Genomic DNA, 12,986 nt, shown 5'->3' on the forward strand with positions numbered 1-12,986 from the left:
TGAAAGGTTTAGGTTGTTGTTGTTTTGTTTTGTTTTTCAGTTTCACATGCTGGAAAATTTTCTTATAATTTTAAATTCTATGTTCACATATTTGGAAATAAGTATTCAAAGTACCTTTTAATTTAGAAGTAAGCCTGCTTTATGATTTTTTAACATGATAATTGAAATAAATATTAATGAAAGTTGTACTAAGTTGTAATGTACCGCACTAATAACTCAAGGTCTAGTTTCAAACACAGCAAATACACTAAACAAATGGAAGTCTTTCCTACAGATGGTTTAAATGATAAATGGAAGACATGCAAATATGGTCATTATCAGGGAACAATGAGAAGCGATTAGAGTTAATTGACAAGAGTCAGAAAGAGTAATGGAAACAAGTTTTCCAGAGAGAATGGACTGTTTAAATTAGTTTAGTTCCCTTTTTTCATCTTAACTTTAGTCTTCTCTAGATCATTTCTGTTTTCAGTCTTCTGTCAGTATATAGTTCATCACAGGTTTTCAAAATGATTACCTAAATTATTTCAAGATATCTGGTAAAATGAGAGGAGAGGAGAGGAGAGGAGAGGAGAGGAGAGGAGAGGAGAGGAGAGGAGAGGAGAGGAGAGGAGAGGAGAGGAGAGGAGAGGAGGAGAGGAGAGGAGAGGAGAGAAAAAAAGAATTTCTTGATTTGAATGAGACCCACAAGGATCATGGAATCCAACTCCTCAGTCCTCACACGACCACTCAAAATTGATATCTTATTTCTCAGAGTGTTGTCCAAACATTCTTTGAAATGTGCCACTCCCTCTGGCCTGTTGCTGTCACCAGAAGGCAGAGTTCAGTGCTACTCTTCTGCTCCCCTTATGAGGAACTGCCATGAGGCCTCCCCTCAGCTCGTCTGCTCTGGACTGAACAAACAAGAGGACTTCAGCCATTCCTCATTTGTCTTTCCTTCTAGAGCCTTTGATTCTCATTTGATTATCTGATTGTTCATTTGATTTTGCTTATCCTGGAAGACTTCAAACAAGTATACCCAGAGTTGACTGTGGCCTGATGAGACTTAGCAGTGTGAAGTGAGCTTCTCTGTGAGGACAGAAAAACAAAATATATGCACATGTATTCCTTATTTCTCCCATGTAGGAGCATCAAATCTATTAATATTAAAGTATTTTAGGTAATGGACTGCAAAGACTTTTATCAGTACTCAAAGAAAATTGTGAGGATCAATATTGTACCACACGGTCAGTACAAACTGGTTTTGAATTTAGGTGATGGTTGACAGAATGATTCAAGACAAGCATGTAGAAGAAATAATCACATCTCCCATTAGCGAAAACCCTTTGCTTTAACCAGATTTCATCTTGTCAGTCAGCTGAGATAGCAAAAGCAGTGAAAGCTGGAGGTCAAGACACAAAGCACTATCCTCCCTTCTCAAACACAGAGATAAGGGAGGTCTTAAGGGTGTCAAATACAGTGAGTTGGAAATTGAGCATACTCAGTGTGCTCAACTCCAGATTTTTCACCTCCATGGACAAATGAATTCGACTGAAGATAACTGTAATTGTCTGACAATAGTGGCTCAACAGAGGCATTGTGTAAAGGTCAAGTATTTTGCTCAGCCATGTCATAATGCCCAATTCAGGTGACAGTTACACATAGTTACCATGCTAGATGTTACAGCTGAGTCCGATAACTTAGCACGTATGCCATCTCGTGTACCATTAATGTTTTTTTCTATACTAATAGAGTTTATGAACTCAACACTGCTGACAGCTCTGCTTGGGAAGAATTCTGTACTTACATACCTGTCTGAGACTATTCCTATCTCTACATCTAGTTGTTTACTCAGAAGCATACCTTCATACATATTTGAAAAGCTGCCCTAGTATTTAAATATATATACAATCACATGATTGATCAGCATGTCTGTATGAATGCTACCAGATTGTGCTACAGGAAAATTCTTGTTTCAGTCAAAGATCTCCCTATGGCAGCCACCACACAAAGAGATATTTATCTATGGTATGCAGCCACTTAATGGGATGGCATGTTACTTCACTGGTGAAACTAAAGAGATCTTCATTTCCTTGATTCTTACTTCCAGAGCCCCACCGTCAGTCTCCCACGGCATGTTCAGAGATGGCCCAGCAATAGCATTAGTGCCCATGTTCATGAATAGCAGAGGTTAACAGTCCAAGAGCAAGGTAAGATTCAGCATTCTCTCTATAACAAGTCATATTTCAGAAATTTATGGTCAGAAACATGTATGTAATTCGAGCCCATAGTCACATACATGAATACAGAGCTGTAGTTCTTCAGATATAGCTGTACATTAGCAAAAGATAAATAGGACTTTATATAAGTAACTAGTGAAATTTCATTCATAATGTGTTTGGAGTAATATGATTTGATTGTGCTACATCGAATCACAGATACTATATAAAGTAGAAGTTGATTTTTTTTTTTTCCAAGATAAACAAATAGTATTAATATTATTAGCACGCTAACCTACTTTGCTAGGAAAAATTATATACAAGTATGCAAGAGCTACAGATACATGAGCTGGTAAGAATGTAATGTTGCATGCTTCATAATAAATTGCAATTATGTTTTCATAGTCTTTTCTCATATTAACATAAGAATTTGCATTTCTTTGATCATTATAAGATAATGTTTATTACTGTGTTTATGAAAATTACATAAATATTAGATGAACATGAAACTTGGGAAATGAAAACCAACAGTTTTTTTATCTTCTAAATGTGAAGTGATCCAGATTAAATTAATGTAATTTTTGCTTGGGATTACTCAAAATGCTGCAAGAAAATCATATTGTACTTCTAAGCAAGAAAGAATGGTAAGAAAACAGCTTATTCTTCTCTACTGTCTAAACAAAATAGTTCCTAGTTATTACTGCTGGAGACAAGAAATCTTAACCATTACAGGAATAAATCAATGAATATACAGATACTAATTTATGCTTAACTGATCTTGCTGTAATCTGTTTTAAATGTTTCTCCTTCAGCATTAAGTGCTCTGTTACAGGAGAGGACCTTATTTTAGAGTTAGTAAAAGAAATCTTACTCACTTAGATCTATATACGTATTCAAATACATATTACTCAAGTCTTAATCACAAATTAATATTTTTGAATGGACATTTACGCCATAAAACAATCATACATATCCTTTTCTTTTGTTATATCATGGAAGGCTAGACAGATATAAATACTTGGATATTCTGATTGGATGCTACATTGCCCCAGAGAGACTGCTTTCTGGGCGTTAGCAGAGGGAGAAAGCAGAGCTGTGTTTGGAGTTCTGACTTTATTGTTGTTGTATTCTTGTGTCTGAATTTGTCATTTTTGGATGGGTCTACTTAAAAGAAAATAAAAATAACAAGCATTTCCATATTTAGTCTGACTGAATCTGTTGTATATTAGAAGACAGTCTACACAGATACATCTCAAATTCTGACTAACTACAGGTCTCTTCAAAGATATTAAGGCACACCAGTTGAAAGTCTGCTTTGAGATGGAGACAAAACTACTCTTTTATACAGTGGAGCACTGAAAACTGTAATACTATTTAAAGTCTTTATTCAGAGACCTATATCTGTGCATGAACAAGTTAGTGTCCCACACCTTCTCCATTCTTTTTGAAGTGATTAATGTCTCAGCAATTTCTAGAATGATGCATGTTCTCTGTTCTCTCATGAGACAAATGTTTAAAGGCTGTCACAATATTTGTCCTTTGCAGTAGATGCATAATTAGCAGAAAAAAGCTTTACACTATTTGTGTACTGGTACATGAGGATCCACTGTTGTGTCAGAGATATTAGAGTTTATAATATGACACTTTATAAGAATTAAAAAAAAAATTAAAAAATAAAACATATCTATTACAGTTAACTTTAAGAAAAGAATAAAAAATACATTCATACATCATCCTGTCCCACTTCAGTTTGAAGTTCAACTGAGAAAAGAATTCCCTTATATAGAATGGGTATCTGGGACATGGAGACCCAAACGCAGTCTATGACTTTTCTTGGTTACATTATTAATTTTGTCTTAATCCAAAATTCTTTCTAACATATGTATGGTTTTCAACAAGAAATTAGTCAAACAATATTGTTTCACAGTTTTCAATCCTAAAAGTTTTCTTTTCTGACATTAAAGTTAGAATTAATTGTTCTAGGAGCTTTCTAGTAGAGAACATCAAAATCATTTTCTGAAGTTGATATATAATGTTATGTTTGATATACTATCAATTTCTTATTTTAATCATAAAATCACAGAGTTATAGAATGGCTTTAGTTGGAGGGGACCTCAAAGATCATCTAGTTCCAACCCCTCTGCCATCGGTAGTATTGCCATCCACCAGATCAGGCTGCCTAGGACTCATCCAACCTGGCCTTGAATGCCTCCAGAGATGGGACATCCAAAGCCTTTAAGGGCAACCTATTCCATTGCCTCAACACTCTCTAAGTAAAAAATTTCTTCCTACCATCTAACCTAAATCTCTCCTCTTTAAGCTTAAAGCCATTTCCCCTTGTACTCTTACTATTAGATCATGTAAAAAGTTGATCCCCACTCCTGTAAGCTCCCTTCAAATATTGGAAGGCCGCAACAAGGTCTCCCTAGAGTCTTCTCCAAGCTAAACAAGCCCATATCCTTCAAACTTTCTTTATAAGAGATGTGCTTCAGCACCTTGTTCAACTTCATGGCCCTCAGTGGTGGATCGCTTAAATGGTAACTGAATTCTGTACATCTTGTTCACACATTAGGTCCACCTTGCTGTGCAGAAACACAGTTTGAAATATAAGAGGATAATTATGTTCTATATCCAAGGCCATTCTGACTCCAAAGTAATGTAATACTATGAAATATTCTGTATACAAAAGATCTGTTTATCTTAAAATGACAACATTCAAATTTTGTTGTTTCTGGTGAAAACTGAGATGTATTGCTGTTATGTGAGACCAGTTCTTCCCAGAACATCCTTATCTTTCTCTTCTCAGTCTTCTATAAATTAATAATACCTAGACTTAGAATGACACACATCCATACTTAAATTACAAACGATTACAAAGGAAATTTTGCAACATATCTGTTCCTATTTATTTCCTGTGCTAATGAAAATTCTGTGTTGGCAGTGCTGATATGACAGGACTTTTCATAGATACCAGTTTGTAATATGTAGTCAGTTCTCTTTCATCTTTTCTACAGTAAACTTTGACTTGGCCTTATAATAGCAAAAATTAGTTACTACTCACAAGTTACCATTTGTCTCGCTCCAATTTATAGGAGGGAGATGAGGTTCTTTTAATATTATATACCCAGCATGAGATTAAGAAACAGCGGTTCAAATGTTGGTCCGACTAGTTTATTATAAATCTTAATTAGGGAGATGGGGAAAGGGAGAACGGACATTATTATGAATTAGGGTAATGGGGAAAGGAAGGAGGGCGATAGAAAAGATAGAAAAGAAGAAGCAAGGAGTCTTTATAGGCAGCAAGAGGGAGATAGTCACCACCATGGCTCCAGCGTGGTTCATAGTTCATTCATTGATGTAGTGGTGGGTCGTCGGGCATTGTTGTTCTGTTGACCATGATGACGGCAACAATGACGACGGTGACCATGGCGATGATGGCCCCTTTTCAATGCTTTCAAAGTGGTCGAGGCAGCTGCCTTTGGAGTGACAGCTCAAATCCAAAGTGGTTGAGTCAGCTCTCCTTGGAGTGGCAGCTTCTGGCTCTGGGATCTCAGCAGAAACCCCTTTGTTCCCACCTTTCGGGCCTTGCTAGCAGATAAGAGGGAGTAGGGATGCCCATCTGCAACCTGTTTTTCGCAGGACATGATGGTATTATTCCCCAGTTTTCCCATACCAAGCTGGAGCTATTTAGTCACAGGCCAGATCTTCCGCCAGTAAACACTCCTGAGCACTCTATTCCGGAGGCAAGCAGCTCTAGAGGAAGGGGCTTTCAAAGGTTCCCAAAGTGATGTCGATTGTCACACGGTAGCATCCATCATTTGGCTCCTCAACAAATCAGAGTCTTATCACAAGAAATACCTCAGGAGGCAAGCTTTGAGCCAAAAAACAAAGAAGGATTCTCACACCATTTTATCTCAAAACTTTGGTTTATACTGTTCAGTGCTTTTCTAGTTTACTAGATAGCAGGTTTGCATGGTTGTAGGTGAAAAAAAATAAATCACTCCTGTTTTATGCAGTTGTGGCATGAATGACATGGTGTCATAGAAGATATATTATCAGGCTACAGCATTACTCTTAAAATACTTAATGACATCATTCTCAAGAGAAATTATGCATCAGTGAATTGAATTAAACTTAAATTTTAAGTGTGATGGAAATTACTCCCACCAAAAAGTTACGTTCAGGTACCTAACATGTTTCATTTCAGTAACACAAAATATTGTCCTAGTCATTATAAAAATATTATTTAAATATATTGAATAAAAATCTATCTTCTAAATTATCTGTTCTATCTAACTGTAACCAATAGTAACAAAATATTTTACATAAAATGAAAGAATCTTGCAGCAAGTGAATGCAAGAAAATTTCTCATACATAAATATACGACCTTAATCTTGCATATTCGGAGATAGATTTAAAGTGTGAATTACAAATTTGTATCAGTCTTCCAAAGCATTTGAAGATATTAAATATTAGAATCTGATGTACTTACTGTCAGAATATGCAACTGCCATATCTACCTAGGGACAAGGAGTACCCTTGCAAAGTTGATTATACCTTGTTTTCAACCATGACATGAAGAAGTTAAGGAAAGAAATTCCCCTCAGATCTCTATGGAAACCTTTCATTTGACACACTGTGATTATCGGTGCAAACGTCTTCCACTGTTTGCAGTTTCTAGTATCTGTAGAGCTAAGTAATGATTCTTTTTTTCTTGTCAATATCATCCTTTAAACTAGAATGAATGTCTTTCATGTACTCAGCATACAACTACATGAAAGATATTCTGAAGTTCTGAAGCTACTCATTGGAAAGGATATTCATTTTATCTGTTTCAGTATTAGTCAGTAAATGAAAGCCCATTCCATGTACTGGAATGTTTGACTGTACTTGCTGCATGAATACCTCAAAATGACAAATACCAATTAGTGATTTCTCCATCAGTTTCTTCCACCTTTTAGTCATTCCCATAACTAAGAAAGTGTTGTTTACAGCAAGTCAAGAATATAAATTGTGAGAAATTATGATGGTAGACAGGATACAAAAAATATGAATAGATTAGGTTGATACCAATTCCAGATGGGCCAGGGAAGAAAGAGGTGTCAGTGGTCCACTAAGTTTTTAGTAAACTGGTTTTCAGTCACTGTGATCCTATGTGATGGCACAATGAAGATTAAACATACAGGGTTTAATGCCTTCTAAAATCCAGTGTGTCTGCTAAGGAGGGTAAAAAGTGTTCCAAACTGGTTTCACACACGTGAAACAATGTCAACAGTGTGTATTGAGGCGCATAAATACCTGGGTGTGGAAGCAAAGCAAAGTCAGGAATTCATTCTCTGCTTCCCACTTGCAGACAGATATTCAGACATTTTCAGGAAAGTGGGGTTTCATCACACATAGTGATTTTCTAGAAAAATAATAATTCCAAACTTACTCTCCACTTTCATCTTTCCCCCTAGTTTTTATTGCTGAGCACAGACTCATGAGGTATGGGACTTCCATTTGGCAGTCTGAGTCAGCTGTCCTGGCTCTGTCCCCTCCCAGTTCCTGGTGCACATCCAGCTCCTTGCTGGCAGGGCAGCATGAGTGGCAGAAAAGACCTTCACTCTGTGAAAGCACTGCTCAGCAACAACTAAAACTTCAGTGTGCTATTAAAATTGTTTTCATCACATATCTGAAATATAACAACAAATCTGTCACTATGAAGAAAATAGACTTTATCAGTCAGAACCCCAACAATGAGATACACTGATATATAATAAAATAAAAATTGTTAATATGACATGAAATGAAAAAAATCTTGATCAGAATCATCACAATGTTGCTTTAGATGAAAACATTCCTTTGTAACGGATAGGTCATTAAAACTTGAGGAGGAGGAGGAGGACAGTATGAGAGTCAGTGCTTCATAGATGCACATATTAGTTTACCATGGAAAGAAAGTGTAATCTTGCAATACAAGGAGCTTCAGTTCATAATGTCGATGTGGTCCTTTCCCATTTGCATTACTTTGGGGAAATTATTTCAATTCATATCTGTGCCATCATCAAGAGAAAATGAAAATGCTTTTTCACATAGTTCACAGGTAGGTTGGGAAGGATTAATTACTTAACTTTTGTATTATGTTTTTAACATGAAAAGTATTATATAAATATTAAGTAATATCATGATAATGAACAATTAGAAAAGCTGTATTTTTTCAAAATATTTTCTTTTAATCTTCATGATATTAAGAAGAAAATATATTTTCAGAACAAATAATTACTTTCCAATTAACCTGAAACTTCTTCAAATCTCTTTGTAGTCTTGAATGGTTTATTAATAAAGTGCCAAAAATATTAGGATCACTTTATTTGTAAACATTATTGCATCTATTCAGTTATTAACATAAAAGGAGTTTTAGTAAGTTTAAACAATTAAAATATGAAACCTGCATATGGCTTTAAAGTTTTAAGTGGGTTATTTCAGAATTACTTGAAAGAGCTGATCAATATTTTATAGAGTTTCATCACTGTATGCAGTTGTTTAGAGCACTTTGATCAAATTGAATTATGAGTCTTTTATCTCACTGTGGCACTCAAAATTTCCAATAGATAACTGTTGACAACAATGGTTTTTAGTCTGTAATTATATTGTCACCAAAAAAGAACACTTTTTGAATAACAACTGAAACAGTCATGAACCTGGTACTACAAAAATAGCCACATTTATGGACACCATATACAAGGAATAAACTGAATAAATGGGAGAATGTACAAGCAATAGCAAAAATATGCTAGGTCCAAACAGTTGTTCAATGGTATTTCACCAATAATTTTAATAGTTTGGAAAAAGTAACAGAGATAATTGCAACTTTTTGACATACTGAGGAATCAGCAATCCTGGTATGGCAACTATCCAGTCTGTATGCATGCCAAAGCTATCTGGATTTAAAGATATAATGTGTTAAAGTAGACAAACTAAGCGGATGCAAAAGATTAAACAAAATAAAATGTGCAGAACAGCTGGAATCATTTTAACTTTGTTGGTGCATATGTTAATCAAATATGCATTATAGTATTTATTTTGATATGAAATTCTCTTTGTTTTACTGTGAATTATTAGTCTGTTTTATTGATCTATAAACTGGGTCCGTCAGATTACACACTTCATTAAGAATACTTCTTTTTCTCTCATTTCATTCACTGCATGCCTGAATTAATACTTCATGCATTTTGCTGTGTTTTCAAAAGTACTGAAGAGAGAAAAATCCAAAATAGTATTTCAGAAGGCCTTTGTTGCTGGGTTGAAGAAACACTAGTCTAATCAATTATGCCCCATAAGTAAGGTTAATATTCATAAATATCAATAAGGTTTCTGAGGAGGTTGGTCAAACAACCAGTGACAGAAGACGTAGTAAAGAATAGCTAATCAGGTTTTAGAATATATGCATAAAGTATAGCCTATTTCCTCTATCAATGCAGTTGCTTTCTTCCGTAAATATTTTGTTTTGGTTTGGTTTTTTTCTTTTTTTTTTTTTCTTTTTCTTTTTTTTTTTTTTGCTATTATATCTACTCTAAACACTCTCTTATCCTTTTCTGATAGCACAGCAGTCAGAAACATTGTGATGTTCAGTTGCACAATGGTTTTGCAACATCCAATAAGATATCACACATATCAGTCCCATGTTTCTATCTACATTACTTTTGCCTGTTCCTGTACTTAGGAATGTAAAATGAACAGTACAGAGAAAACTGACAAAACAGTGAGATCCACCTGCCATCTGTATAGTTTTACTTGTCAGTGAGTGATAATAGCTGAACTTCAATAACAAGATCAATAGATAGCACATAACCATCCTGAGAGTTGCTAGCTTTTATAAAAATTAAGAGGACAGTTGTGTTGTACCTGGAAGAAGGTAAAACTGAAGAATTCAAGGTCACTGATTTTGGGACCAGGCAAGGGAGCAATTATTGTTCAGTGGAACCCTTTGGAAATCACTAAAAACAGTGCATATACTGACTAAGACAGGAAAGATTTTAGTTTCTCACAACACTCCCTGCTGCTGTTGCACACCAATTTTTCTCCCTTCCTTTATTTCTCTCTCCCAAAGCACACACAGCATTGCTCACAGCTCAGTTCTGGCAGTGACAGGTCCCTGTTAGACTTGCTCTGCTCTCAGATGGGGCAGGGCTGGGCCCTGCTTACATATGACCCTCTGCAGCTATCCATTACCATAACCTTTACATGTAAGCCCAATGCAAACACAGGTACAGCATTACAGCAGGATGAATATACTTAGCACACTTACTTCAGTCAGTTCATTTCTCAAGTAACTTGCACAGATTTGATGCGGATACTTAAACATATTATATGATTATGTAATCAGATGCTATATTATAACTGTCATGCTGTGCAAAACAATGAATTGAGGTCATAGAGAAAAAATGTAGCTCTAACACTTCCTGCTTCAGGCAGCTTGTTTTTACAGGTCTCATACTCTATTAATAGCTATGCTTGTAGAAATTTGTAGATGTAGCATGTCACTATGTCATGTTCATCTTACATTCAATCCCCGGAGGAATAAAATTAAACTGAGAGGCATGACTTCAAATACCTTAAAATAATGTAGTATTAAAAAACAAAACAAAACAAAACAAAACAACAACAACAACAACAACAAACTGTTTAACTGAAGATTCTTAAAACAATGACAAGAAATTCATCACATTCAACATCTGCAAGTGAACTACTACTGCCCATGTGTGGTTTACAAAACACAGTAATGATCAGAATACCTCGTTTGGAAGACATCAGAAAAATCTGGGAATATTTTTATGCAGCATAGATTCACCAATTTCGTTTTAATTCACTGAGAAACAGGAAAGAAAACTCTTTTATGCCCTGACTATACTTAGGCATCTGTTGTCCACTGATGTTATTGTTATGAAGCACCGAAGCAGAAATTTAGGATTTGAATAACTTCTAAGAGAATACAAATGAGATGTATTGAGTACCGCAAACTCTTCTGGCTTTCAGTGGCTGCTGACTGAGGTGTTGACATTAGAATCTCGAAATGCAACTAAATAGCTTTTAAACTGTGTTAAAAAAAATAAAATAAAATAAAATAAAAATCAAGAAACCCAACAGGGCAGGGACCTAAATTCCCAGTGTAAAAGTCAGATTTGGTGGTTCTCACAGTGACACTGAGGGTTTTTGTGGGGAGGGGGAAGGATGGTCAGAGACGGGTTTTCTTGTTGGCCTTTGTGTCTCGCTGGTTTTCATCTTCTACATCCTGCAGCACTTCTTTATTCTGTTCTTTACCATCACCCTGCATGTCTGAAGTCCATAGTGTCAGGTTATCATGTAACATAACATTATAAATCCCCAATCATCATCATCATCATCATCATCATCATTATTATTATGTAATTTGTATAATGAAGCAAGACCTATCACACATTATTTTCAATTTGGAATGCAGAAATGATTATACTGACTAGGTACTACAGTAAGAATTGACATTTATTTCACCATATCTAGCCTTTGAAATAAGAAAATTTTATTGTCCTTTTTTTTCTTCCATGAGAAGTTCTCTTGGTTTAGAGTCAGGTTTATCTCTCAGGTACTTTAAATTCCAGAAGCAGCATTCTTGTTTGTTTGACTCTCTCTCTCTCTCTCTCTTTTTTTTTTTTTTTTTTTTTTTTTTTTTTTTTTTATGCAGATTGAGTACATTTTAGCAATAGGTAGCACACAGGTTTGCATTCTAATTGGTGACTTAAAATGCCCAGTATCATACTTCGAAAAAGTCAACGCTTCATATTGAAATTCTGGAGTGTAAAATGACTGAAAATAGATGGAGATTTATTAATTACTATTATTTTAAATCATCCCAGAGTTTCAGCAGCTCTCTCCAGAGCTATTGAAGAGTATAGCATTTAACAATGTGTATAGATATGATTTAGTGTTGATATTTTTGTCTTATTCCATAGCATTTTTTAAAAAAGAGACTGTATGACCCCTTAGCTTTGCATTTTCTTTCTATTTTCTTTCTAAAACTATTTGGAGCTGTTATTACTTTCTCTTTTGGTGTCACTATATTTGGTCATCTTTTAGCTGAGTAAGAAGAGTCTTTACAAGTAGGGTAGATATGTGTATACATATATGTGTACAAATGTATGCACACACCCACAGGTTGCTCTGAAAGTAATGCCTCCTATTTCTACCCATGGAAACAAAAACAGTTATAAAGAACACAGTAACACTACCTGATAGAGCAAATTCTCAGCTGCAAAACAATATTTTTCAATTAACTCAACACCAGTAGCCAATTTTTCATGGATGAGCTGATCGATATGCCCTTCATTTCATGGTGTGACACCTGTGCATGGCCATCTAGAATATGGCTTGCAGTTGTCACTGCAGAAATACATTACCCACACTCACTCTGTTCACATCCACTGTTTAGTCTCCATGAATGTTTATTCAGCAAGAATTGATGAATGTTAAAGGGTGCAATATTTCCTCATGAAGGAATTCAGTGACATACCTTTGCTTCATACACAATTCCCTGTCATACGTCATTCTGTCAGACTGTCCCACTGCTGTCATCTGTCACACAACAACAAAATGTAATGGAATACTGGCAGGAAGGTTCAACCTCTTCTGCCATACCATGAACCTCTGATGTTGTGGCTCAATACATACATATTCATATATACATATATCATGCATTCATATATATATACATACACACATAAAAATAAACAAAGTATAAAGTAATTCTTTACTGACTAATGCAGACACAGAAG

Source organism: Meleagris gallopavo, chromosome 1 (genome assembly GCF_905368555.1).
Source record: "Meleagris gallopavo chromosome 1, MGAL_WU_HG_1.1, whole genome shotgun sequence".
Taxonomy (NCBI): domain Eukaryota; kingdom Metazoa; phylum Chordata; class Aves; order Galliformes; family Phasianidae; genus Meleagris; species Meleagris gallopavo.